The sequence below is a fragment of the Carassius carassius genome, chromosome 35, assembly GCF_963082965.1.
Source record: "Carassius carassius chromosome 35, fCarCar2.1, whole genome shotgun sequence".
Lineage (NCBI taxonomy): Eukaryota > Metazoa > Chordata > Actinopteri > Cypriniformes > Cyprinidae > Carassius > Carassius carassius.
The window spans coordinates 5128021-5154683 of NC_081789.1; the positions used below are offsets into that span (position 1 = coordinate 5128021).

The following is a 26663-nucleotide window of genomic DNA, read 5'->3' on the forward strand; positions in this document are numbered from 1 at the left end:
AGGGGGAAAAACACGACATCAATTGCATGCAAAACAGCAGGTTATTATTTTAATATGATGCTTGTTTTGTCTGAATCACATAGAGGAAGGAAATTTGTGGATGCTGGGGAGGCATCTGTCAGTTGTGACTTTACTTTGCTAGCCTCTTCAGATACACGCAAATGAAGCAAGCGAAGCAGCTGTACCCCAGCAACTGGGTTGGTCTCTCAGGGCCTTGAGTGGGCACGTCTCATTACAGCTTCTCTGTCTATTCCATCTACCGCAGTGTGGAAGTGCAGAGTCAATTAGATATGAAAGAGCACAAATTAGAGCAAAATAAAAGGAAAAACCAAATACATTCACTGTCCTGACCACACAATCTGGTTTTTTCAATCAGAGTGCCACTCTATTTTAATGAGTCATATTTGAAATGTACAAAACCTTCATCTTCATCTTGTTTTGCTCTGGGCCCTTCTGGCTGATATTCAACAATAATTCACCTGCTTCATTTTTCCAAGCTTCTCAAATGACTCGCACAAGCTTCATTGAAATTGACAGACAGCGCTGCGCAAGGGAAAAAAGGTGTACAACTGCAATCGAATTTGCTTTTATTTCACAGTCAGAGAAATTTAATAGTCTAGTTTAATCTACCTCAGAATCTGGTTAAAGTTTAATGCAGAGTCTCATTAATATTTCACCATACACATATTATTTAAAAACATACAATCAGTAAAAGGACGCAGAATTTAACCGCTTCTGTTCAGTCTGAGAGTTTTTTGTAACACTCTTGAAATGGTAATGCAGAAAGGGAAAAAGCATATGTGGTATCGTCATGAAGCCATAATGTGTATGCTATTTTTGCTGTATGTATATTGTACAAATTGATTGGGGGCAGTCATGGCCTAATGGATAGAGATGGTTCGAGTCTCAGGTCCGGCAGGGATTGTAGGAGGGGGGGGGGGGGGGTGAATAACCAGCGATCTTTCCAGCTTCAACACCATGACAGAGGTGAGACCCTTGAGCAAGGCACCGAACCCCCAACTGCTCCCCAGATGCCGCAGCATTGGCTGCCCACTGCTCCAGGTGTGTGTGTATGTTTGTTCACTACTTACTGCTATGTGTGTGCACTTGAATGTGTTAAATGAAGAACACAAATTCTGAGTATGGGACACTACTCTTTACTTTTTTTTTTCCATAGTATTAAAAATCATTTAGTTCAGTAAAAGAACAGACACTACAATTAAAAACTGAACGCGGCTGCTCAATGCAGCGTGCCGAACGACAGTCGCATCAGAGATCAGATTTCATTTCTCCAGTGAGGAGAGTGGGTGAGGTGAGACAGATGAGACGATAGCAGATGATTTAGTTTTGAAACTAAATGCAAAAGCTCCTGCTTGGTAATATTTGGAATTTTGAAAAGCCTGTTGACTTTGCCATTTATCTAAAGTGATTTAAACATTGTTTCTAGATGTTTACTTTATTTAAACTGTGTCATTTATTTTATTTTTATTTGACATCAAGGTGTATGCCGTGCCACCAAGATTTCTTATTTGTTTTGCTAATAAACGTTCTATGTTTCTTATTTATATGGTTATATAATATACAGTACAGACCAAAAGTTTGGACACACCTTCTCATTCAAAGAGTTTTCTTTATTTTCATGACTATTAAACTTGTAGATTCACACTGAAGGCATCAAAACTATGAATTAACCCATGTGGAATTATATATGGAATTATATACATAACAAAAAAGTGTGAAACAACTGAAAATATGTCATATTCTAGGTTCTTCAAAGTAGCCACCTTTTGCTTTGATTACTGCTTTGCACACTCTTGGCATTCTCTTGATAAGCTTCAAGAGGTAGTCACCTGAAATGGTCTTCCAACAGTCTTGAAGGAGTTCCCCGAGAGATGCTTAGCACTTGTTGGCCCTTTTGCCTTCTGTCTGCGATCCAGCTCACCCCTAAACCATCTCGATTGGGTTCAGGTCCGGTGACTGTGGAGGCCAGGTCATCTGAGGCCAGGTCATCACTCTCCTTCTTGGTCAAATAGCCCTTGATGCCTTCAGTGTGACTCTACAATTTTCATAGTCATGAAAATAAAGAAAACTCTTTGAATGAGAAGGTGTGTCCAAACTTTTGGTCTGTACTGTACATGTACAGTATACTTAGCCTATATCCAGTTCTCTTACGAGAGCTCTCTCGTACTGCGTCTTAGCTAAGACGCTACGGGAAAAGTCTCTTTTCACGAAATACTGAAGCAAAAAATTATCCTTAATTTTGTATTTTTGTAAAGCGCATTTGCAGCAGTACACAGCCATAGGCGAGACGGCTCGTTTGCTCATTGGCTTGTTCTGCGGCAACTGCACAGCCTATCGAGCGCGGGCTGATGCAACATCAGACCAATAAGGGCGCTTTGCGCCCTTCTTGCCACTTCCCACCGAAACGGGTGTGGCCCAACCTATAAAAGGAGCTCGAAAAGGCTGACTCACCTGATTTTTCATCTCTTCAGCGAAGCTCACGCATCGCTGGATCACGGAGGAAGCAAGCGCCGTCTGAGAAAGCATATCAGCAGGACAAGCCATTCTGAAGCTGCTGGCATCGCCGCCTTCCACTGCTGTTCCTGCTGCGCTATCCGGCGCCTATATCCTTTCAATTCTGTTATATCCAGTTGTTCTTTATGTGTGTGTGTGTGTGTTCGCCCTGCGACACACACTCGTAAAAGAGCTCGCGTCTTTTTTAAGATGCCTTCCTGCGGCTCGTCAGAGCCCCACTCAGCGAGGGAGACCGGTACGTCATCTGTGTCTCCTGCCTGGGTGAAGATCATGCAGCGCTCGCGCTCGCTGACGGCGGATGCCCCCACTGCGAGCTGTTGCCATGGTGACTCTGAGGACTCGCCTGGCCTTTTTGCCTTTTTCTCTGAGCCTGCATTCTCCGCTGCGCTGAGGCGCCGTAAAAGCATCGCTTCCAGCGGATTCCGGAACCGTCTTCAGCTCAATCGAGCCCTGCTTCACCGGCCCCCCCTGCATCGCTTCCCGGTGGGCAGCGCCCGCTGTTTGCCGGCATGTCGTCCGAGGAAGTCGATCTCAGGGCCGCATCGGGGGAAGAGGACACGAGCTCTCTGCTAGCTTCGGGCAATGAGGGCTCCGAGGATCTCGACCCTTCTGCTCAGAAGCCCAGCAGACGAGCTGACATCGAGAAGGAGCCGGGGCGAATGCTCGTGTTGGCCGCGATGAGTCTCGGCCGCGAGTGGTTTGCACCAGCGCCCCCCCTCTCATTCCCGGCTGGATGGTATTTCCCTTTCGGATGAGCCTACTTCTCAAAGCCCGCCTCATTTCTTCCTGAGCTTCACGCGCGAACTCGTTCGTCTGTCTCACTAGCATTCTCCACACTGATGATGCTAAAAACAGGAACTACCACTCACTTCCGCCGGTGGAACAGGCGATAGCGACGCACCTTTGTCCGCCCTCTGCTGGACGGCGGCAAAAGCGGTGTTGCCATCTAAAGCCTGCTGTGTGACACTGCGACTGCACTACTCGCGATGGCTGCTTCATCGAAACACAGGTGTACGAGTTCCGCTGTGGCCAAGCTCTCACCCAAGCGCGCCGCTGTTTCAGTTCCAGGAATTGTGACTGTCTCAGCGTTTTCTGCAACGCGCAAGCCTGCACAGTTGCCCGCTTGCCTGCACACAAAAGCCGTTATCACAACAGCTTCAGCAACGCAGCTTGAGTTCCCCGTTCTCGCTCTACCGTCCGTCGCCCCGCGCCGCGGGGACCGCGGCAGAGGATTACGGTGAGGCCGGGAGCCCCGAAGCCATCCTAGGAAAGCCATCTATGCATGCTGCATGACGCTGCGTCTGCACTACACACGATGGCTGCTTCATTGAAGCGCCGGTGTACGAGTTCCGCTGTGGCCGGGCTCTCACCTAAGCACGCCGCTGTTTCAGTTCCAGAGATTGTGACTGTTTCAGTGTCTTTTGCAATGCGCAAGCCTGTACGGTTGCCCGCTTGCCTGCACACAAAAACCGTTATCACGGCTACCCAGATATTTCCCGAAAAAGGTGTAATTTCTGGTGTCCCGGCCACGGCCGATGGTGCTATAAATGTAGTGACGATGCCCACTGCTCAGTGCCCATCTCCACATATAAGCACAGCCCTTCACACAGGGCTCGCGCCCATAAAAGCGACTCAAGTCGATCACGCGCACTACATAGTAGACGTGCCCACTCCTCAGTGCCCACAATCACTATGTCACACGCATCATGTGGTTTCTGTAAAAACGAAACCCGTGCATGTTCGTCCGGCCACGGCCGATGGTGCTATGAATGTAGGGACAATGCCCACTCCTCAGTGCCCATCTCCACATGTAAGCACAGCCCTGCACACAGGGCCTGCGCCCATAAAAGCGACTCAAGTCGATCACGCACACTGCATAGTAAGCGTGCCCACCCCTCAGTGCCCACATTTACTAGGTCACACGCGTCATGTGGTTTTCTGTAAAAACAAAACCCGTGCACGCTCGTCCGGCCACGGCCGATGGTGCTATAAATGCAGTGACGATGCCCACTCCTCAGTGCCCATTTCCACATGTAAGCACAGCCCTGCACACAGGGCTCGCGCACATAAGATCGACACAGATCGGTCGAGCGCGCCGCATAGTAAACGTGCCCACTCCCTAGTGCCCACATACACTATGTCACATACGGCGCGTGGCTTCTGTAAAAACGAGGCCCGTGCACGTACGCTCTGCACAGGCAGACAGCGAGTTGAAAGTGGTAAATGTGCACATATGCAGCCCACAGTTACTCGCAGACATATCGAGTCCCACGGGACCTGCTCAGCCTTCCCCCAGTCGGTTAAGCGCCGGGACGGGGTCGAGGAGGAGCGATCTGCCCGCTGTGATCAGCGCGCTCCCCGCCTCAAATGCGCAGCACACCCGAGCGCCGCCGTTGCCCGGTCAACAGAGCGCGCTTCGCATCCAGCCCTTAGCCATTCATGCAGATGCATGGTCAGCGCTTCCAGGGGTTTCGGATTGGGTGCTAGGCATTATAAAGAGAGGCTACTCGCTACAGTTTTTTTCGAAACTACGCGCGCTGTAGAGCCTGTGTCTCAAGCTCAAAGCGAGGGGGGGCTGTACAGCAGATACTTTCTGGTGCCCAAGAGAGACGGGGGTCTCAGGCCCATACTGGATCTAAGACAGCTGAACAAGGCATTGATGAAACGCAGTTTCAAAATGCTTACGACCAGGAAACTCCTCGCGCAGATTCGCAGATGGGACTGGTTCATGTCAATAGATCTGAGGGACGCGTATTTTCAAATACAGATAGCGTCAAACCACAGGCGAAATTTGAGATTCACCTTCGAGGGCCAGGCATACCAGTTTACAGTCCTCCATGGCTCCTCGTACTCCTCTCAGACTCAGAGACAAGCCCACTAAATCAAGGAGCATCTCTATAATCAAAGGCAAAGTAGTAGATAAAACATTCTTCATTAATGGTGAGGCAATACCAACAGTGTCTGAGAAGCCAGTGAAGAGTCTTGGGAGATGGTACGACGGGGATCTAAAGGACACAGTTCGTGTGGGAGAAGTTAGACAACAAGCAGTGGAAGGGTTGAAGAGCATAGACAGCTGCGCTCTACCAGGCAAACTAAAACTCTGGTGCTTTCAGTTTGGTCTACTGCCGAGGTTGCTGTGGCCACTGACTGTGTATGAGGTTTCTTTGACAACAGTAGAGAAGCTGGAAGCTTTAATCAGTTCATACATCAGGAAATGGTTGGGAGTTCCACGCTGCCTCAGCAGAGTGGGACTTTATGGTAAAGGAATTCTGCAGCTACCAGTCTCCGCTCTAACCGAGGAGTTTAAGTGCGCCAAGGTCAGACTGGAAATGACATTAGTAGAGTCACGCGACAAATGCGTAAGGGAAGCAGCACCTGTGTTGAAAACTGGAAGAAAGTGGGCGGCAAAGAAAGCTGTGCAAGATGCAAAGGCTGCCCTTCGAATTGGTGATATCATTGGGCAAGTTCAGCATGGAAGAGGGGGTCTTGGTCTCAGTTCAGCTCCTCCTACATGGCACAAGGCAGCCCCAGCTCAAAGGAGGAAGTTGGTAGTCAACGAGGTGCAAAAGCAGGAGGAGAGGATGAGGTGTGTAAAGGCCATTTCCCAGGCCAAGCAGGGAGAATGGATGAGGTGGGAGAGTGTGGAACAACGCAAGATTGGCTGGCAAGACCTATGGTCAATGGAACAGAGCAGGATCAGTTTCCTCATCAGGTCAACATATGATGTTCTCCCATCACCACAGAACCTAAACATCTGGGCAGGAGAGGATCCCTCATGTCCTTTGTGTTCATCACCTGCAACATTAAGGCATATTTTGACAGGATGTAAGGTGGCTCTTAGCCAAGGACGGTTTACTTGGCGCCATGACCAGGTGCTGCGATGTTTGGCCTTAGCATTGGAAGACAAGCGTAACATGACCAATAAGTTGCCACCTGTTCCATCAAAACATTACACCCAAAAGACAACATTCCTACGCCCAGGAGAGCAACCACCAAGAAAAGGTGTTAAAACCAATTCTCGCCCAGGACAACTGGAAGCTGCTAGAGACTGGAAAATGCTGGCAGATGTTGGTCAACGGCTTATTTTTCCACCTGAGATTGCCACCACTAACCTTCGACCAGATATTGTCTTGTGGTCTGGATCAGCACGCCTCGTTCACCTGATAGAGTTAACAGTGCCATGGGAGGATGCTGTAGATGAGGCGTATGAGAGGAAGAAACTGCGGTATGCTCAACTAGCCACTGAAGCGGAACAGCGAGGATGGAGAGTCCGGGTTTACCCAGTGGAAGTGGGTTGTCGAGGATTTGTGGCACACTCTACAACCCGGTTTCTCAGAGACGTCGGATTCAGTGGCCAAGAGTTGCGTCGCACAGTGAAGAACTTAGCTGAAGCAGCAGAGAGGAGCAGCAACTGGCTGTGGTTGAGACGAAAAGATTCTGGCTGGGGATCTCAAGCACAATAGAAAGAAAGAAACGCTGATGTACAGGAAAGTAAGCTGGGCTGAGTTGAGTGGGGGACGGAGGGGGGTGATGCTGGGACGCCAGCATCACCGTCGAGCCCTCTTGAGGTGTCGTGGGCTAGTCGACGAAACACTGAGGATGGAAGGTGCCCACTTGAAGACCCCAGAGATGTACCCTACTTAGCTCAATCCAGACAGTTGTCATGGTGATGCGCTGGGGAGGCCGCAATATGGTTGATCCCGGAGCCAGCATCGCAGCCGTTGTGTGTGCTGATGCGCCAGGGAGGCAAAATAAGCTGATCCCTGGAGCCAGCATTACACTTCAGCCGTCAATACCAAACAGAAGGATATCTATCATCATATGGAAGGAAACATAAATGGATGGAGACACATATGGATCACATTAGTTTACTGTAAAGCTACGTCTTAGTTGGTGCTTATCTTGGCGAGAGCCAAGTTCAAATCAGCATGAAGTTTTAACATCTACTCTCGTGTAATGGAAATCATGAAGATCTGGATACGTCCAGTGACTGCTGTGAATAGTGCAGCTGGCAACAAGGGAAAGACCTAGTGACAGCCTGGAGAGACAGCTGACAGGAGGAAAGACTCCATTGGGGCTGGTAAGGGTTAGCTACCCTTGTTGGCAGTATCCACCTCTGTGCTTACAGGATGCTGGAGACACCCGCCCAAGGCTTCTAAGAAATTAAAAAGGAAAATACCCCTAGAGTCTGCGAGAGCGGGGGCGGAAGATGACTCAACGTTGGACAACACGGTTAACGACTTAGGAACGGAAACGGATATGAGTATGGAGAGTACTTCACAAAAGACTAGTTCAAGATCTGCAGTTAGCAAAGACATGGAGCTCCAGGTTTGTGTCTGCGGCTGGAGCAAGGCGACAACGGTCAGGGGTTTGAAGATTCATCAAGGGAAAATGAAATGCTTGAGGGAGAAGGGACAAGGGCCTCGCATTGATCAGTACTTCTTACGAAGCCAGTCAAGTCAGTCGAATGAAATCCAGCGACAGGAAGCAAACCACAGTTCGCAGGATATCAGCACCCCTGTCATAGACGTGAGGAGGACTTGCATGGACACAGTTAGTGATGAACCTAATGATCCTTGTGAACCCGGTCAGACAAATCAGCATAAGAGAGAAAAGAACCTCAAAGGGCACAGGCCTGGAGTTAAATGGCCAAGAGCTTGTGAGAAAACTGAATGGGACACAGTAAACACAGATCTCTGCTTTGCATTGGGAAGATTAAGTGGAACAGTTGAAAAGAAGCTGGATAAATTTGGGGACATCATCTACGCATATGGAAGTGAGAGGTTTGGAGTTGAAAAAAGGAAGGAAAAAGTACATACTATTCCTGGAAAGTCTAGACGGCTGCAGGAGATTGAAGGCTTAGTTAGAGAAAGGAGACAGCTGAGGAAGCAATGGAGAAGAGCAGAACAAAGTCAGAAGGAGGGACTCAATCTCTTACAAAGGGCCATAAAAGATAAGCTTGCAACATTGCGCAGAGCTGAGCGCCTACGGAAACGCTACAAAAAGAAGGAGCGTGCGAGAGCTAACTTTTATAAAGACCCATTCAAATTTGTAAAGAAGTTATTCACCAGTGAGAAGAATGGCACACTAAAAGCATCTAAGGTTGAGCTGGAGAGATATTTGGAGGAAACACATACAGATTCAAAAAGGCAGGAGCCTATGTCAATTCCGTCAGACATCCCACCTATCAATCCACCAGAATACCAAATGGAGGACTGTGCACCTAAGTGGAGAGAAGTAGAGCAAGCTGTGAAAAAAGCAAGGGCTTCATCATCTCCAGGGCCTAATGGAGTTCCGTACAGAGTGTACAAGAGTGCTTCAGGAGTTCTACGAATTCTGTGGAAATTGATGAAAGTGGCATGGGAAAAACAGGTTGTACCAAGAGCATGGCGCCGAGCAGGTGGAGTCTTTATACCTAAAGAAAAAGAGTCTACAAGCATCAGTCAGTTTCGTCCCATTTCCCTATTAAACGTTGAAGGCAAGATTTTCTTCAGCATTATTGCTCAGAGATTGTCAACTTACCTATTAAAGAACTGCTTCATTGACACTTCAATACAAAAAGCGGGCATTCCAGGTTTCCCAGGATGCTTAGAACACATCAATGTGATCTGGCAACAAATTCAATCAGCCAAAAAGGAGAGGAAGGAGCTCCATGTGACATTCCTGGATTTGGCTAATGCATATGGTTCAGTGCCACACGAACTTCTTTGGGCAGCATTTGATTTGTTTAGTGTACCGATGACAATAACAAATTTAGTGAAAGCCTACTTTGGAGATTTGCAATTTAGTTTTTCAACTTCAGAATTCAGCACTACATGGCAATGCCTAGAGGTTGGAATAATGGCAGGATGCACCATTTCTCCACTGGCTTTTACCATGGCAATGGAAGTAATCATTAGGGCATCAAAATGGGTAGTCGGAGGAGAGCGCTTGGCTTCTGGAATGCGACTACCACCAATTCGAGCATACATGGATGACATGACTACAACAGTAGCCTGCACTAATCGTTTATTGGGCAAATTAACCAATAATATTGAATGGGCACGAATGCAATTCAAGCCCACTAAATCAAGGAGCATCTCTATAATCAAAGGCAAAGTAGTAGATAAAACATTCTTCATTAATGGTGAGGCAATACCAACAGTGTCTGAGAAGCCAGTGAAGAGTCTTGGGAGATGGTACGACGGGGATCTAAAGGACACAGTTCGTGTGGGAGAAGTTAGACAACAAGCAGTGGAAGGGTTGAAGAGCATAGACAGCTGCGCTCTACCAGGCAAACTAAAACTCTGGTGCTTTCAGTTTGGTCTACTGCCGAGGTTGCTGTGGCCACTGACTGTGTATGAGGTTTCTTTGACAACAGTAGAGAAGCTGGAAGCTTTAATCAGTTCATACATCAGGAAATGGTTGGGAGTTCCACGCTGCCTCAGCAGAGTGGGACTTTATGGTAAAGGAATTCTGCAGCTACCAGTCTCCGCTCTAACCGAGGAGTTTAAGTGCGCCAAGGTCAGACTGGAAATGACATTAGTAGAGTCACGCGACAAATGCGTAAGGGAAGCAGCACCTGTGTTGAAAACTGGAAGAAAGTGGGCGGCAAAGAAAGCTGTGCAAGATGCAAAGGCTGCCCTTCGAATTGGTGATATCATTGGGCAAGTTCAGCATGGAAGAGGGGGTCTTGGTCTCAGTTCAGCTCCTCCTACATGGCACAAGGCAGCCCCAGCTCAAAGGAGGAAGTTGGTAGTCAACGAGGTGCAAAAGCAGGAGGAGAGGATGAGGTGTGTAAAGGCCATTTCCCAGGCCAAGCAGGGAGAATGGATGAGGTGGGAGAGTGTGGAACAACGCAAGATTGGCTGGCAAGACCTATGGTCAATGGAACAGAGCAGGATCAGTTTCCTCATCAGGTCAACATATGATGTTCTCCCATCACCACAGAACCTAAACATCTGGGTAGGAGAGGATCCCTCATGTCCTTTGTGTTCATCACCTGCAACATTAAGGCATATTTTGACAGGATGTAAGGTGGCTCTTAGCCAAGGACGGTTTACTTGGCGCCATGACCAGGTGCTGCGATGTTTGGCCTTAGCATTGGAAGACAAGCGTAACATGACCAATAAGTTGCCACCTGTTCCATCAAAACATTACACCCAAAAGACAACATTCCTACGCCCAGGAGAGCAACCACCAAGAAAAGGTGTTAAAACCAATTCTCGCCCAGGACAACTGGAAGCTGCTAGAGACTGGAAAATGCTGGCAGATGTTGGTCAACGGCTTATTTTTCCACCTGAGATTGCCACCACTAACCTTCGACCAGATATTGTCTTGTGGTCTGGATCAGCACGCCTCGTTCACCTGATAGAGTTAACAGTGCCATGGGAGGATGCTGTAGATGAGGCGTATGAGAGGAAGAAACTGCGGTATGCTCAACTAGCCACTGAAGCGGAACAGCGAGGATGGAGAGTCCGGGTTTACCCAGTGGAAGTGGGTTGTCGAGGATTTGTGGCACACTCTACAACCCGGTTTCTCAGAGACGTCGGATTCAGCGGCCAAGAGTTGCGTCGCACAGTGAAGAACTTAGCTGAAGCAGCAGAGAGGAGCAGCAACTGGCTGTGGTTGAGACGAAAAGATTCTGGCTGGGGATCTCAAGCACAATAGAAAGAAAGAAACGCTGATGTACAGGAAAGTAAGCTGGGCTGAGTTGAGTGGGGGACGGAGGGGGGTGATGCTGGGACGCCAGCATCACCGTCGAGCCCTCTTGAGGTGTCGTGGGCTAGTCGACGAAACACTGAGGATGGAAGGTGCCCACTTGAAGACCCCAGAGATGTACCCTACTTAGCTCAATCCAGACAGTTGTCATGGTGATGCGCTGGGGAGGCCGCAATATGGTTGATCCCGGAGCCAGCATCGCAGCCGTTGTGTGTGCTGATGCGCCAGGGAGGCAAAATAAGCTGATCCCTGGAGCCAGCATTACACTTCAGCCGTCAATACCAAACAGAAGGATATCTATCATCATATGGAAGGAAACATAAATGGATGGAGACACATATGGATCACATTAGTTTACTGTAAAGCTACGTCTTAGTTGGTGCTTATCTTGGCGAGAGCCAAGTTCAAATCAGCATGAAGTTTTAACATCTACTCTCGTGTAATGGAAATCACGAGTGCTGGATTATTTGGACGACTGGCTGGTTCTGGCCCGATCAAACACTGTCAGAAGATGCTGGGCCTCATGGCCTCAGCATCTCCGGCTCTGCAGCTGGGCCTGCTCCGCATGCGCCCCCTGCAGTTCTGGCTGAAGACGCGGGTGCCGCGCAGAGCGTGGGCGTCTGGCCGGCTGCATCTCAAGGTCAATCAGAGCTGTGTCACGGCTCTGGCACCTTGGACAGCAAACGGTTGGTACCGATCAGGTGTAAGCCTGGGGACTTCCCCGAATGTGAATATGGTGTCGACGGATGCCTCCACTTCGGGATGGGGAGCGCTGCTCGAGGGCAGACCGTCTTTTGGCCTATGGTCAGAACAGGAAAAGCTCCATCATATCAACTGTCTGGAAATGCTGGCAGTGGAGAACGCGCTGATGCGCTTTTGTCCCCAAATCAAGGATCACCACGTCTTAGTCCGTTCGGACAACATGTCTGTGGTGTCCTACATAAATCGCCAGGGCAGTCTTGGGTCCTGAAACATGTACAGGCTAGCGGAACGCCTCCTGGTTTGGGCTCAGCGCGACGTGCGTTCGCTGAGGGCAGTGCATGTGCCTGGGCTACAGAATCTGGGTCCAGACAGGCTGTCCAGAGGCAATGTTCCTACAGGCGAATGGTCTCTACACCCGGAAACAGTCCGGCTGTTGTGGGAGAGATTTGGCAGGGCGGAGGTGGACCTCTTCGCGTCCCACGAAAACGCACACTGCCCTGCGTTCTTTTCCAAGAACGAAAGTGCGCTGTCACGGGAATGGCCGTGCTGCCCGCTTTATGCTTTCCCTCCCGTCTCCCTCCTTCCGCAGGTGATAGAACGGGTGAGAGAAACGAGATGTTCAATACTGCTTGTAGCACCTCTTTTGAGGAACCAACCATGGTTCCCAGATTTGTTGTAGTTAGCAGATGTCGCCCCGTGGCTAGTACCGTTGAGGAGGGACCTCCTCTCGCAGGCCAGGGGCTCGATTTGGCACCCTCAACCGGAGTTGTGGTCCCTCCATGTGTGGGCGCTCAACGGTTACCCGCTGATCTCGCAGTGGGAGTGCTGAATACCATCACTCAGGCTAGAGCTCCGTCGACACGACGTCTGTATGCCTCGAAGTGGTCGGTGTTCTCCAGCTGGTGCACAGCTCGAGGATATTCACCCCTTAGTTGTGAGGTGACGGAGGTTCTCTCCTTCCTACAGGAGCTGTTGGATAAGGGCAGAGCCCCATCCACGCTCCAAGTTTATGTGGCGGCCATCGCAGCGTTTTCTGAAACAGCGCTCGGTCAGTCAATAGGAAGGAATGATTTGGTCATCCGGTTCCTCAGAGGAGCTAGGAGGCTGAATCCTCCCAGACCTCCGTCAGTCCCTATGTGGGACCTCGCGGCGGTTTCGGAGGCCATGAAGGGTCCCCCTTTTGAGCCTATCCAATCGGTTAGCCTTCAGCATCTGTCGTTCAAGACAGTATTCTTGTGGGCTCTCGCTTCGGTGAAGCGTGTGGGTGATTTGCACGCGCTCTCGGTGAGCCAGTCGTGCTTGGAGTTTGGGCCTAATGACTCAAGGGTCATACTCAAACCTAGGCACGGTTATGTGCCGAAATCCCTCAACACGCCGTTTCGGGCTCAGGTTATTGCCCTGTCTGCCCTGCCGGTGTCAGGAGAGGATAGAGACTCGAGTCTTCTTTGCCCTGTCAGGGTTTTAAGAGCTTATGTGTCTCGCTCTGCTGCCTTTCGGCAGACGGAGCAGCTGTTTGTCTCGTTCGGTGGACGTTCCAAGGGAATGGCTGTTTCGAGACAGACTCTATCCAGATGGATAGTTGACGCCATAGCATTAGCTTACGCTTCCAGGGGCCTTCAGTGCCCGTTGGGCATCAGAGCACACTCCACAAGAGGCGTCGCCTCGTCGTGGGCGTGGTCTACTGGGATCTCCTTGCAGGATATATGTATGGCGGCAGGTTGGGCCTCGCCGTCTACATTTATCAGGTTCTATAACCTGGAGGTTCCCGCCTTGCAAGCAAGACTGCTGTCGGTATAGTCGAATCAGGGCCCTGAGGGGAATTCTGAGTTCATGAGCGCTATGCGCTGCCGACTGTTATATGGGCAGTATAGCGTAAGACCCGCATTGCCACATTGGTCAGGCTTTGCCTCGGCTGTGTGATGTCATATTGCAGCATCTACGGATACTGATAGATATGGGACGAAGGGCTTTCCCCCTTTTCTGTCCTGGACTCTCTGTGAGTCCCTCAGGTGACTGTGCACTGTAAATCCTGGGTGTTGCTTCAGGTTTATTGGTGTGTGATCCCTGCGCGCACGGCGTTTTGCATTGGGTTCCCGTAGCGTCTTAGCTAAGACGCAGTACGAGAGAGCTCTCGTAAGAGAGCGTACTCTGTTACTAAACGTAACCTCGGTTCTCTCTAGAAGAGCGAACGAGTACTGCGTTCTCTGCCGTGCGCACGATTCACTCTGGTTCGCTTCGGCGATGAAATAAATCAGGTGAGTCAGCCTTTTCGAGCTCCTTTTATAGGTTGGGCCACACCCGTTTCAGCGGGAAGTGGCAAGAAGGGCGCGAAGCGCCCTTATTGGTCTGATGTTGCATCAGCCCGCGCTCGATAGGCTGTGCAGTTGCCGCAGAACAAGCCAATGAGCAAACGAGCCGTCTCGCCTATGGCTGTGTACTGCTGCAAATGCGCTTTACAAAAATACAAAATTAAGGATAATTTTTTGCTTCAGTATTTCGTGAAAAGAGACTTTTCTCGTAGCGTCTTAGCTAAGATGCAGTACTCGTTCGCTCTTCTAGAGAGAACCGAGGTTACGTTTAGTAACCGAGTACGTTTTGTATACCTATTTAAACTATGCAAGTTATTTGTTATTTTATATTAGGCTTAGCCTGCCCTATATCATGGTGTATTTTTATTTGTTTTGTTAATGAAAGTTATGTTTTGCATGTAGGCTAAAGTGAGTTTGACGTTGTATTTTGTTGCTGCATTCAAGCAATTGACGCTGAACTGCCGCTAATTCAAAAATGAAAGTAATGCACATAGCACTTTTAAGCAATTTAAAAGCAAAGGAAAGCGAGGAAAAGAGGAAAAATTCAAACAAACTTAAAACGAACAATTGCTTTACGCCAAATTGCCGCTATTTGAAGGTGAAAGCATAATGTGCACGTCACTTTAACAAGCCATTTAACAGCGAAGGAAAGCGAGAAAAGAGGGAACAGGAAGGCCTTTTTTAAATAAATAAATAAAATAGCACACACAAATATTTTGTCAATGTATATAAAAGATAAATTATAAATGTTATTTTTTATAACCTAGACTAGGCCCTGACCACACGGAGATGCATTTAGCTGTATACACATACATTTTTGTATCGTATAGGTGTTTTTAACCACACAGATCGGCATTTTGAGAGAGTGAAAACTATATTTTTTAAACCGGGGCCCAGAGTGTATAAATCTGAAAACGCCATGCTTGCGTTTTCATGTGGACAGTGAATCTGTATATTTTCTGAAATGATAATGTCATCAGCCTACGTAACTTTACAGCAACAAAAACATGAACAATCACAGAAAAAATAAATGATGATCTGATATTTCAAGAGACATTTAGACATGACACACAGTCATCTTGATGATCTTGTATTTTATAAATTTCTGCTCAATCGTCATACCACATGACTTCTTAATTGATTATTTATAATATTTTAACAAACCTGTTTCACGCTACTAATAAAATATTATCCCAAAGTAATCTTCTATTGAAGAATGTCATCTTTTTAGTCAGACTTTTAATTCATATTATCTAATCCAGGTGTGTCAAACTCAGTTCCTGGAGGGCCGGAGCCCTGCAGAGTTTTGTTCCAACCCTGCTTCAACACGCATACCATGTAGCCTTCAAATAAGCCTGAAAGACTTGATTAGTTGGATCAGGCGTGTTTAATTAGGGTTGAATCCAGGAAAAGATCCTGATCTAGATAGTCGCTCCAAAAAACTTTATTTAATTTTTTTAACGTTTAATAGTAATAATAACAGAAGAGATGTATTCAAGTCTTTTTGTCTGCAAATTAAATGTTTTAAATTAATTAAAAGATTCAGACCAGATAAAATAAGTGGCATGTTATTGACTCATCAACCATGATTTTTATTTTTTTCTTGTTCTATTTGACTATGCTACACTGAAATAAAAATGCTGCATTACATGATGCAATCACAGCCAATCAGACAACCTTTTGATACTGATTGTGTAAATAATAATAATAATAATTTTAAAAAGTTTTTTTTTCACAAAATTGCAAAAATGCTAAATGTTCATAAACTCAACTTAATGAGGTCATGACAACAATGTAGCTCGCTACTCTATGATCAGTCTTTTGACCCACAAACACATTGCGGTGCACTCATTACACAATAGCAATGTGACTGTCCCTCATCAGTTTTTTTTTTTTTTTTGTGACAACCTCATCCTTGTCGTCCTGTCCATCTTTCATTCTATCAGTGGTGTACATGCAAAAGCTAGACAGCTTTGAAGCTGCACTATTAAAGGCTTTGACTTTAGCTGCGGCCTCTAAGAAGGGACAGATGAGATAAGACTCAAACTATCAGGCCACGCTCCAGTTAGACCAACAAATCCAGGCAGTAAACAAAACACACACTCCCTCTAATCAGCACATAACCGTGCCAACAATTTCCACAAATCCAATTTGTTCCAAAGCAGTATAAAATGGAGTGTGCAATAATAACAATATTAGATCACTCTGATATTAGTAATTCGAATAGAGGCAAAGCAGAAGTGGGCAAGAAGTCTGTGAGTAAGGCGGTCAATACTCTCTAAGAGGACTGGGTCAATCAACAGCCTCACAGCACTGCTCATTCCCAGCACACTTCCTGTGTGTTTGATCAGGGGCTCTCCAGAAAGAAGGGGTGGGGGGAATCCATGGAGAGGGGAGGAATACACCTCGCAAACCTCAAAGAGAGGGATTTGAATGGAGAAACAGCAGGCCGATCGCTTTTGTGTTGGGCTTTGTTGAAGTCTTGCTCTGTTAATGAGGGTTAAGGGTGGCCTTTAGCAAAGAAGGACCTGCGTAAGGAGACCCTAGGGCTGTTCGGCATCACATTTAGGCCGCTTTTATGTAGTTCATGCAGCAGCAGCTGTCAGTCTGGAACTCAAAGACGGCTGAGTGGACTAGGACCAGTGTTAGGGTGTACTCACACTAGGCACGGTTGCCATGAACCGGGCCCGAGTACGATTGTCCCCCCTCCCCACTCCCCCTCTGGCCTGCACTCACATCAGCATTCGTGCCGGAGAACGCTTACGTCATTATGGTGCGACAGTTTCGGGATAAACAGGAAGAGCGGCGCTCTCTGAACACAATGGAGTCCATCGCTCTGTTTTCTTTGTGGACAATTTTGTGTCGTTTGGTCCACGGTGGTCCACAGCCCTCTCACAGCCTGTTGTTAAACAGATGTGTCGCCTTAGTGGCGCGAAAATTTTCACGTAATCGTGCTGCTCGTATGAGGAGGTTTGCAAGGTACCAGCTGAGCTTTTGGAGCGTCGCAAAACCGTGACGCCACGCGTCCTGTTCCGTGCTCCAGCACGGTTAGCGCTCACACTGCATGCGAACCGCGCCCGAGTCCAACCGAACCGTGCTCTGGCCCACCTCTTCCAAGCGGGCCAGGGCCGGCCAATCGAGCCGCGCCCGGGCACGGTACGGAGCACTCACACTAGTCAAACGAACCGCGCTTTGGTGGTCAAACGCACTCGGGCACGGTTCAAACTGGCTAGTGTGAGAACACCCTTAGAGAAAATTTTGGGTCAGTTGACAAAATTGTCAAAATTAGGGGATGGCACTCTACTGGAATATGCTTATCTCTTCCTGTGTCTACTCTGACAGTATGGCCAGAGTCAAAATGGTTAATGGTTATTGTTTTAGCATGTGAATGTTTCAAATATGCCATATTTGTATAATTTATAAAAATATGAAAATAAAACAAAAATACAATACAATACAGTACAACCAGTGTTGAGTGTAACGCGTTACTGTAATTACATTACTTATCCACTGAAAAAGTAAGGGATTACTGCTCATTTTTAGGCAATTTAATTACAGTTGCTTATAAAATACTTGCATTACATACAGTAAATAATTTCAACAGTTTTTCAATATTGAAAATAATCAATATTGAATTTTGTATTACAGTTGTTTTAAAGCTAAAAGGCTAAACTATTCCATGTTTGACTCAAATTGAAAGAATAGGCTGAATGAAAGGCTAATTTATATTAAGGTTTATAGAGATTTTAAGATGTAGTCTAATTAGCGATTTGAATAATTAAGTTACTTATTGAGTAAATAAGAGTATTTAGTCATTTAAAAACAATAGCAGTGTTGGGGAGTAACTAGTTACATGTAACGCCGTTACGTAATTTAATTACAAAATTAATGTAACTTTAATTAGTTACAGTTACTAAGAAAAAATGAGTAATTAAATTACAGTTACTTATGAAATTTTTAACGATTACAAAGGGGATTACATTTGAATATTTACACACATCCACACACAGATTTAACTGATTTCTTTCCCAAATTGCACTGACTATTCTGAGACATACCGCCCTAATAATTTCCGGGATGCGGAAATACAGTCTGGTTCGTAGAATCCAGTCATAAAAACGGAATGCCTAACGCGGACGGAATATGCCACATTTGGATGACTAAATCAAAAGTAGGTCAGTACACTTGAATCAAAACATGACATGGACTAGTGTCTGTGAATATAAAGCCCCAAAGATGCAATATATGACTTGCACATTCTGCCTGTCTGTGGAAATCAGGCGCGGACTGGACACCGGGAGAACCGGGACAATTCCCGGTGGCCTGGCAGATGATTTGCCCCTCTATTTTAATATTGTTATTGTATTATTGCACGCCGAATGTACTAAAGCCATCATTTGCGAATCCGCCATTTGATAATTAAATCTCTAATAAGTCATGAATTGTTAGTCATGACTCGCGCGCTCTCCGCGCCTCCGCCAAATGGTTTGGATCAGACTCAGAGTAATCAATGCGAAAGAGAGAGAATAGAGTGGACTTTGGAAGCGCACAGCTGGAGCAGAGAAGCAGAACTACTGTTCAGGGTTTCAGGTCAGTTTCATCTGTAAAGATGCTTTTTTGTCTTTGTTTTTTTATTTATTTAATCAAGCAGCAGTACGTTGCTCATCAGTCATCACTCAAAATACTATATAAGGGACATCATTATTATCTGTTGTAATGTTACAGTAGGAATTTAGCTGAAAAAAAAATCAGATTTTTTTTTTATAGATTTAGGGGGAGCTACGACAGACAACAACACAACCCTTACGAAAATTAACATTTTAATATTTAACTATAAATCCAGAGAAAATGGTTACTATTGTTTAACTGTGGTAACCAAAAATGTAAAATTATTTTACAAATGTATTTATTTAAAAATAAATACAAATCAATTTGCAAAAAAAAAAAAATTATTTTACTTTTTTATAGGCTAATAAAAGCAAGGTTAATTTTTGTAAGGGAAAAACATGACTCGTGTACAGTATTAGGATTTTTCTATAAAGATATTGTAGTATTGTAGAGTATTGTATTGTAAAGTATAGTTTTGTTCAATCTTGAGTATTAAAGTCATGAGAGAGATGGATAACAGGGCAAAATAAAGAGAAGTGAAGGTGCAGTTCAGGAGAGAACTTTTAATTATTTTGCATGTCCCCAAATTAAAGATTTAAACCTTTTTTTATGTCAGGTCCATACAAAAAATAGTTTTGTCCATGAATTTGTTTCTATGAGTTTGATTTTTCCAGTCTGAATTTTTTTTCCCAGTCCGCCCTCCTGTAAATTAATGGCAAAGACATGGTTTCATTTACTACACATAGGCCTACTGAAGCTCGCAGTGTTTTCAACCTCTGCCATCTCAATATAGGAGTACACGAGCACATAAACATAATTTCTAGAACTGCTCTGTGTCACTTCATGTGCATTTTATTTATTTTGAGAAAACTATCATCATATACAAAGAGAAAGCTGTTTAAAAAAAACACCAATGTTTCAGGAGTTTATTACACAGAATATGTCACATGCTTATTAGATAACTGTATTTAAGTTGATGTATATGCTTTTATTTATTATTCTTTAATTTTCACAAATTTAGAAAAGTAATCAAAAAGTACTCAAAAGTAATTAGTTACATTACTTTAATAAAGTAATTGAAAAAGTTACACTACTATTACATTTTAAACAGGGTAACTTGTAATCTGTAACCTATTACATTTCCAAAGTAACCTTCCCAACACTGAACAATAGTTATGATGTAATTAGTAATAGTAATTAACTACTTTTTGAAATAACTTACCCAACACTGAATACAACACACACACACACACACACACACACACTACTTTAAAAAAAAAAAATGTCGACAAAAAATTTAATATTCAGCAAGGATACATTAAATTGATTAAAAGTCACTGTAAGACAATTATAACCAAAGATTCCCTTTTCATCTTGAAAAAAAATCCTGGTGACCCCTGCCCTATATCATATTTGTTTACTGTATTTTTGATCAAATAAATGCAGACTTAATGAGCGGATAAGACTTCAAAAACATTATCTTTAGTGAAAAAAAAGAAAAAAAAAAAAAAAAACATTTTCAAAACAGTGTTTGAATTGTATTAGTAGTAGCAGTAGCAGCTGTTAGAATGCCATTATGTCTAAAATGACATTCTTGTAAATCTTATTCTTACCACTGTCATGTTAGCACACGTATTTGTTCTCTCTTGAATACTGTATATCTAAAAAACATACATTCACAAAATATTTAGCATTAGTAAATTCCTAATTCCCCATTTTGGGTGATGTTATGGCCTCTTTAAATGGCTTTACAACATACATTTAAATATTTGATGATAATTCAGTAAAAGTGAAGCATTTCAGCATTTTAGCCCATCGAGAGCTGCCAACTCTACTTATTTGATGTTCCCCCAGTGCACTTAAAACTCTAATCCTGTATCCAGGAGTTATTAGCGTTACCGATGAGGCGTTGAAGTGGTAAAATAAATTGGTCTCATTTAACATTGACTAAACTTTAATATTAATAAAAAGAGGTGCTTGGGTGGAAATATTTCCCTTTATCTCTTCATTTTTTTTTTTTAAGAAGCATGTTTTATGTGTGTGTGTGTGTGTGTGTGTGTGTGTGTGTGTGTGTGTGAGAGAGAGAGAGAGAGAGAGAGAAAGAGAGAGAGAGAATTGGTGGCATTAAGAAGTGCTGAGGGAGCACAAGTCCACCTGGAGTGATACAGTGGCCGCTCAGAATGATCAGTGGGAAATTTGCATTCTTATTCACACAATAACCAGTGTCTTTCGCCCTCCACTGCAATTTGTTAAAAGGAGCCATATTATATATTTGACTTTTTTCCCCTTAATTTCACTTGAATGTTTACCCAAGGTTTCTCATTAAAAATGATTGTGCATGACTTTCATTACTCTTTGACATGTATCATTCTGAAATGCATCCTTGAAAGTAATCAGGTTATTTTTGTTACTGTATCTATAAAACATCAATAAGTAAATGATCTCTGTTATAACTACACACAGAGGGTAACAGCTTTATAAAAAAGAAGAAAAAAGAAAAAAAAAAGTTTGCATTATATGGCCTGGAGTCAATTAGACCATCTACTGGCATATTCAGAATAGATTAGTTTTCTCTGAGAAGACTTTGTATTTCAATCTCCTTATTGACAGGATTGAAATAACAGATGTTTATTTTAGTGAAATAACATCCATTCATTTATATTTAGTAAGAGCTATTTAATTATTTACTTTATACATATATACATGTTGAATCAAGCCCACATACTGTACATGCATGCATAGAGTATGCCTTGATTATTTCAATGGGTTTTGAAAAGTGCAACTCAAAATGATAATTACCAATTAATCACAGCAAAAGGTGGCTACTTTGAAGAACCTACAATATGACGTATTTTCAGTTGTTTCATACTTTTTTTGTTATGTATATAATTCCATATATAATTCCACATGTGTTAATTCATAGTTTTGATGCCTTCAGTGTGAATCTACAATTTTCATAGTCATGAAAATAAAGAAAACTCTTTATTTTCTTTATATCTTTATTTTAAAAAAAAAAAAGAGAAGGTGTGTCCAAAATTTTGGTCTGTACTATATATATATATATATATATATATATATATATATATATATATATATATATATATATATATTATAACAGTCTTGTTATTAACAGTAACCACAATTGCATTTAGAATTCAGCTAAATATAACTAATAGCAATATGAGGTATTAACTATTTGTGACCCTGGACCACAAAACTAATCTTAAGTGTCATTTTTTTCAAAATTGAGATTTATAAATAAGCTTTCCATTAATGTATGGTTTATTAGGATCAGACAATATTTGGCAGAGATACAACTATTTGAAAATCTGGAATCAGAGGGTGTAAAAAAGAAAAATTTTAAATATTAAGAATATTGCCTTTAAAATTGTCCAAATTAATTCATAACAATGTATATTACTCATCAAAATTAAGTTTTGATATGTTTACGGTAGGAAATTTACAAAATATCTTCATTGAACATGATCTTTACTTAATATCCTATTGATTTTTGGCATAAAAGAAAAATCTATAATTTTGACCCATACAATGTTTTTTTGGCTATTGCTAAAAATATACCCCAGTGACTTAAGATTTTGTGACATTTGTGACTTTATTTTGGCTAAATGTCATACCTATATAATAAATCAATATCAAAAATGGTCAAATCGGGAAGTTGAAAAGAAAAAGAAAAAAGAAAGAGAGAACATAAGGAAGAGAGAGTGAGACAGAAACCGTGTGTCCAGCAGATCTCTAGAGAATCTCACCCTGCTGAAAATGAAACAGCCTCAGACAAATGGCTTTCCTCCAGAGGAGAGGATAAAAAGCGTAAACCTGCAGTTTTTACAATGTCATGCCCTTCCAAACAGCATCTCGCATGAGAGCAGCTCTGTTGTTTGCTTGTGTTTGCAAGAGTGGAACTTTGGGTTAGATAAAATTTGGTAACACTGTTGTTGATCAATGTGATTTTTGCAATCTTACCCCGTAAAGATGAAAAAATGTCTACAAATTGGGTTTCTTTGACAGGTTTTGCCAGAGAACTGTAATTTGAACTAACATACAGAGATAGTATATCCCAAATATGATATATGAATTTTTATAAAATATTTGTTAAGGTTTAAAATTGACTACATTTAATTAATATTTTGCATGTAATGTATTTTTAAATTCAAGTACATTTTCTAAATGTATACCATTATGTCTATAATGATTTGTCAATACTTTAATATTTTATCTGAATGATAGTATTAACAGAAACACATGAGTATTTTAATTATATTTTAGTTGAGAATCATCCCTCAACCCACTATTCAGTACATCCACAATATTCTGCATTTAATAAACTTTGTTAAACAAGGGAACTGCTGGGCAGCTACTGTAGATGTAGAATCCACAGCACCTATAAAATATGACTGGCTCTCATGAGAGAAACTGGTATCTTTAAATTAGTCAGATATGTTTAGAGCGTGTGTTCTGCAGATTGAGATGGCCCTATGGTACGTGACTAATATGCCTTTTAATTATTCCGTATGAAATGCAAATATAGGTAAAAATGTCAAAGGTGAAGTTGGCAGGAAATATGCGCTGATGTTTAATTTAACAGCCTGGCATGAACATCCATTAAGCAGATGTTCTGGTTAGTGCTTCATCTCATCCTGTACTAGATCAGTCACAGAATTAATTTGTTTGCCCAGTAAAATTTCCATTACAAACTGCTCGTGGATTGTCTTGTAGCGCTGCTCTCCTGTCAACCAACACCTGCTTATCCGTTACACAACCGTAACAAATAATATCATTTTATTGTTCTAGTTTATATATCTTCCAATGTCAGCCAGAGTTCTTTTTAAAACCCACGACTTGTATATTTGATATTTGTGCCAATAGTAGTTTCTCTGCTGGTGCAAAACCATCTGAAAACAAGTGCACAATATATTGATCCCATATCACAGCAGGGTTCCATCAATATAAGCTTCGCATACCCAAACCATTTGAGAGAATGACCTCATGGACAAACTAAATATTAACATTACTATCATTAAGTCATTTGAAGTGTACAACAAAGCTTACTGAAGAAAATGTTGGAAGCACGTGTAACTCTGTAAATTATTTATTTGCAATACTATGGTAATTGTTTGCAAAGCTAGGAAAAACATGCAAGAGCAAACTAATCAAAGTGAACATTTCTAAAGAGTTTTACAACCCGAATTCCGGAAAAGTTGGGACGTTTTTTAAATTTTAATAAAATGAAAACTAAAGGAATTTCAAATCACATGAGCCAATATTTTATTCACAATAGAACATAGATAACGTAGCAAATGTTTAAACTGAGAAATTTTACACTTTTATCCACTTAATTAGCTCATTTAAAATTTAATGCCTGCTACAGGTCTCAAAAAAGTTGGCACGGGGGCAACAAATGGCTAAAAAAGCAAGCAGTTTTGAAAAGATTCAGCTGGGAGAACATCTAGTGATTAATTAAGTTAATTGATATCAGGTCTGTAACATGATTAGCTATAAAAGCTTTGTCTTAGAGAAGCAGAGTCTCTCAGAAGTAAAGATGGGCAGAGGCTCTCCAATCTGTGAAAGACTGCGTAAAAAAATTGTGGAAAACTTTAAAAACAATGTTCCTCAACGTCAAATTGCAAAGGCTTTGCAAATCTCACCATCTACAGTGCATAACATCATCAAAAGATTCAGAGAAACTGGAGAAATCTCTGTGCGTAAGGGACAAGGCCGGAGACCTTTATTGGATGCCCGTGGTCTCCGGGCTCTCAGACGACACTGCATCACTCATCGGCATGATTGTGTCAATGACATTACTAAATGGGCCCAGGAATACTTTCAGAAACCACTGTCGGTAAACACAATCCGCCGTGCCATCAGCAGATGCCAACTAAAGCTCTATCATGCAAAAAGGAAGCCATATGTGAACATGGTCCAGAAGCGCCGTCGTGTCCTGTGGGCCAAGGCTCATTTAAAATGGACTATTTCAAAGTGGAATAGTGTTTTATGGTCAGACGAGTCGATTTGACATTCTTGTTGGAAATCACGGACGCCGTGTCCTCCGGGCTAAAGAGGAGGGAGACCTTCCAGCATGTTATCAGCGTTCAGTTCAAAAGCCAGCATCTCTGATGGTATGGGGGTGCATAAGTGCATACGGTATGGGCAGCTTGCATGTTTTGGAAGGCTCTGTGAATGCTGAAAGGTATATAAAGGTTTTAGAGCAACATGTGCTTCCCTCCACACAACGTCTATTTCAGGGAAGGCCTTGTTTATTTCAGCAGGACAATGCAAAACCACATACTGCAGCTATAACAACAGCATGGCTTCGTCGTAGAAGAGTCCGGGTGCTAACCTGGCCTGCCTGCAGTCCAGATCTTTCACCTATAGAGAACATTTGGCACATCATTAAACGAAAAATACGTCAAAGACGACCACGAACTCTTCGGCAGCTTGAAATCTATATAAGGCAAGAATGGGACCAAATTCCAACAGCAAAACTCCAGCAACTCATAGCCTCAATGCCCAGACGTCTTCAAACTGTTTTGAAAAGAAAAGGAGATGCTACACCATGGTAAACATGCCCCGTCCCAACTATTTTGAGACCTGTAGCAGAAATCAAAATAGAAATGAGCATATTTTGTGCATAAAATTGTAAACTTTCTCAGTTTAAACATTTGCTATGTTATCTATGTTATATTGTGAATAAAATATTGGCTCATGTGATTTGAAAGTCTTTTAGTTTTCATTTTATTAAAATTTAAAAATCGTCCCAACTTTTCCGGAATTCGGGTTGTATTGTTCCATTTGTTTTCCCTATGCTTGACCAGTTTTGCGTGTGGTGTTTCTTATGTATTGTCTCTAATAAGTCACCACTTGTAACTTCCAGATTATTTAATGGCCTTTTCTCCCCCATTATCAAGTATATCATAATGTATATAAATTTAACATTAGAGTTTAACCTATTATTATTATTATTATTATTATTACTATTATTATTATTATTATATGGCATTTTAATATTGGTTTGTTAGTATCAGTCCAAATTTTAATAATTTTAAATACTGCAAGATCCCCAAGTCAAAATCTGCCATAGGTATTCAGTTCTTGGAGAAATTTGGCTCTAAAGCCATATTTGGCTCAAAAACACAGGAAAAATACATTAGGTGATTATCTGATAAAAAAAGGGAACTGGTAAAACATCCATTATAATATAATGGAAGTTTAATAGCATTTTGTTTCTTAAAGAAAATGTACACACAATTACTTCCAATGGCCATCAATGCCGAAATATTCCATCAGAAGTGCAGTTTACAGCATTTTCCAGTCTGGCATAGGATCGGGATACGTTTTAGAATTAGGGACTCTGTTACCTTGGCATCCAGATGTGTGCATTTAGCCAAATAGATGTTAACTGCAGCCCTAAACATTCTCATTACAGACAACAGTAATCAGCAGTCATCCCTCCTAGTGTTTCACGTGTAACCGTCACTAACCGCCCTTCTCATTTAAAACGGTCTGCCAGGGTGTGGTGAAATTCTCTGCATTTTCTCCAGTCGTCAATCCCTGACAAACATGTCAGGACAAAGCATCTAGAACATATTCATAAGAAGAGTGAGTGACGAAATGCTACAGTAAATGCTATAAAAAAGCCTATGAAAAGCCAATTTAAAAGGCTGTTGAGGAAGAACTAAATGCAAGTTGTTTTGTTCTTCAAATTAAACGACTGCCCTTTTTCCTCAAACCCCGTCATTGACCTACAGTCCGCCACGCAGGCGTGGAAGCAGAACAGCCCCCATCTGGCATTTT

At 43.2% G+C, this 26663-nt stretch overlaps 1 protein-coding gene and 1 long non-coding RNA gene across 3 annotated transcripts in view; one reads left to right on the forward strand and one right to left on the reverse strand.

Moving 5' to 3' along the window:
* LOC132115902 (uncharacterized) overlaps positions 1-26663 on the forward strand; it is a 411617-nt gene that overhangs the window by 319786 nt on the left and 65168 nt on the right. The gene's annotated exons all lie outside the window — the stretch shown is intronic.
* The window catches only part of dipk2ab (divergent protein kinase domain 2Ab), a 59045-nt gene that overhangs the window by 12985 nt on the left and 19397 nt on the right, over positions 1-26663 (reverse strand). The window lies entirely within an intron of this gene.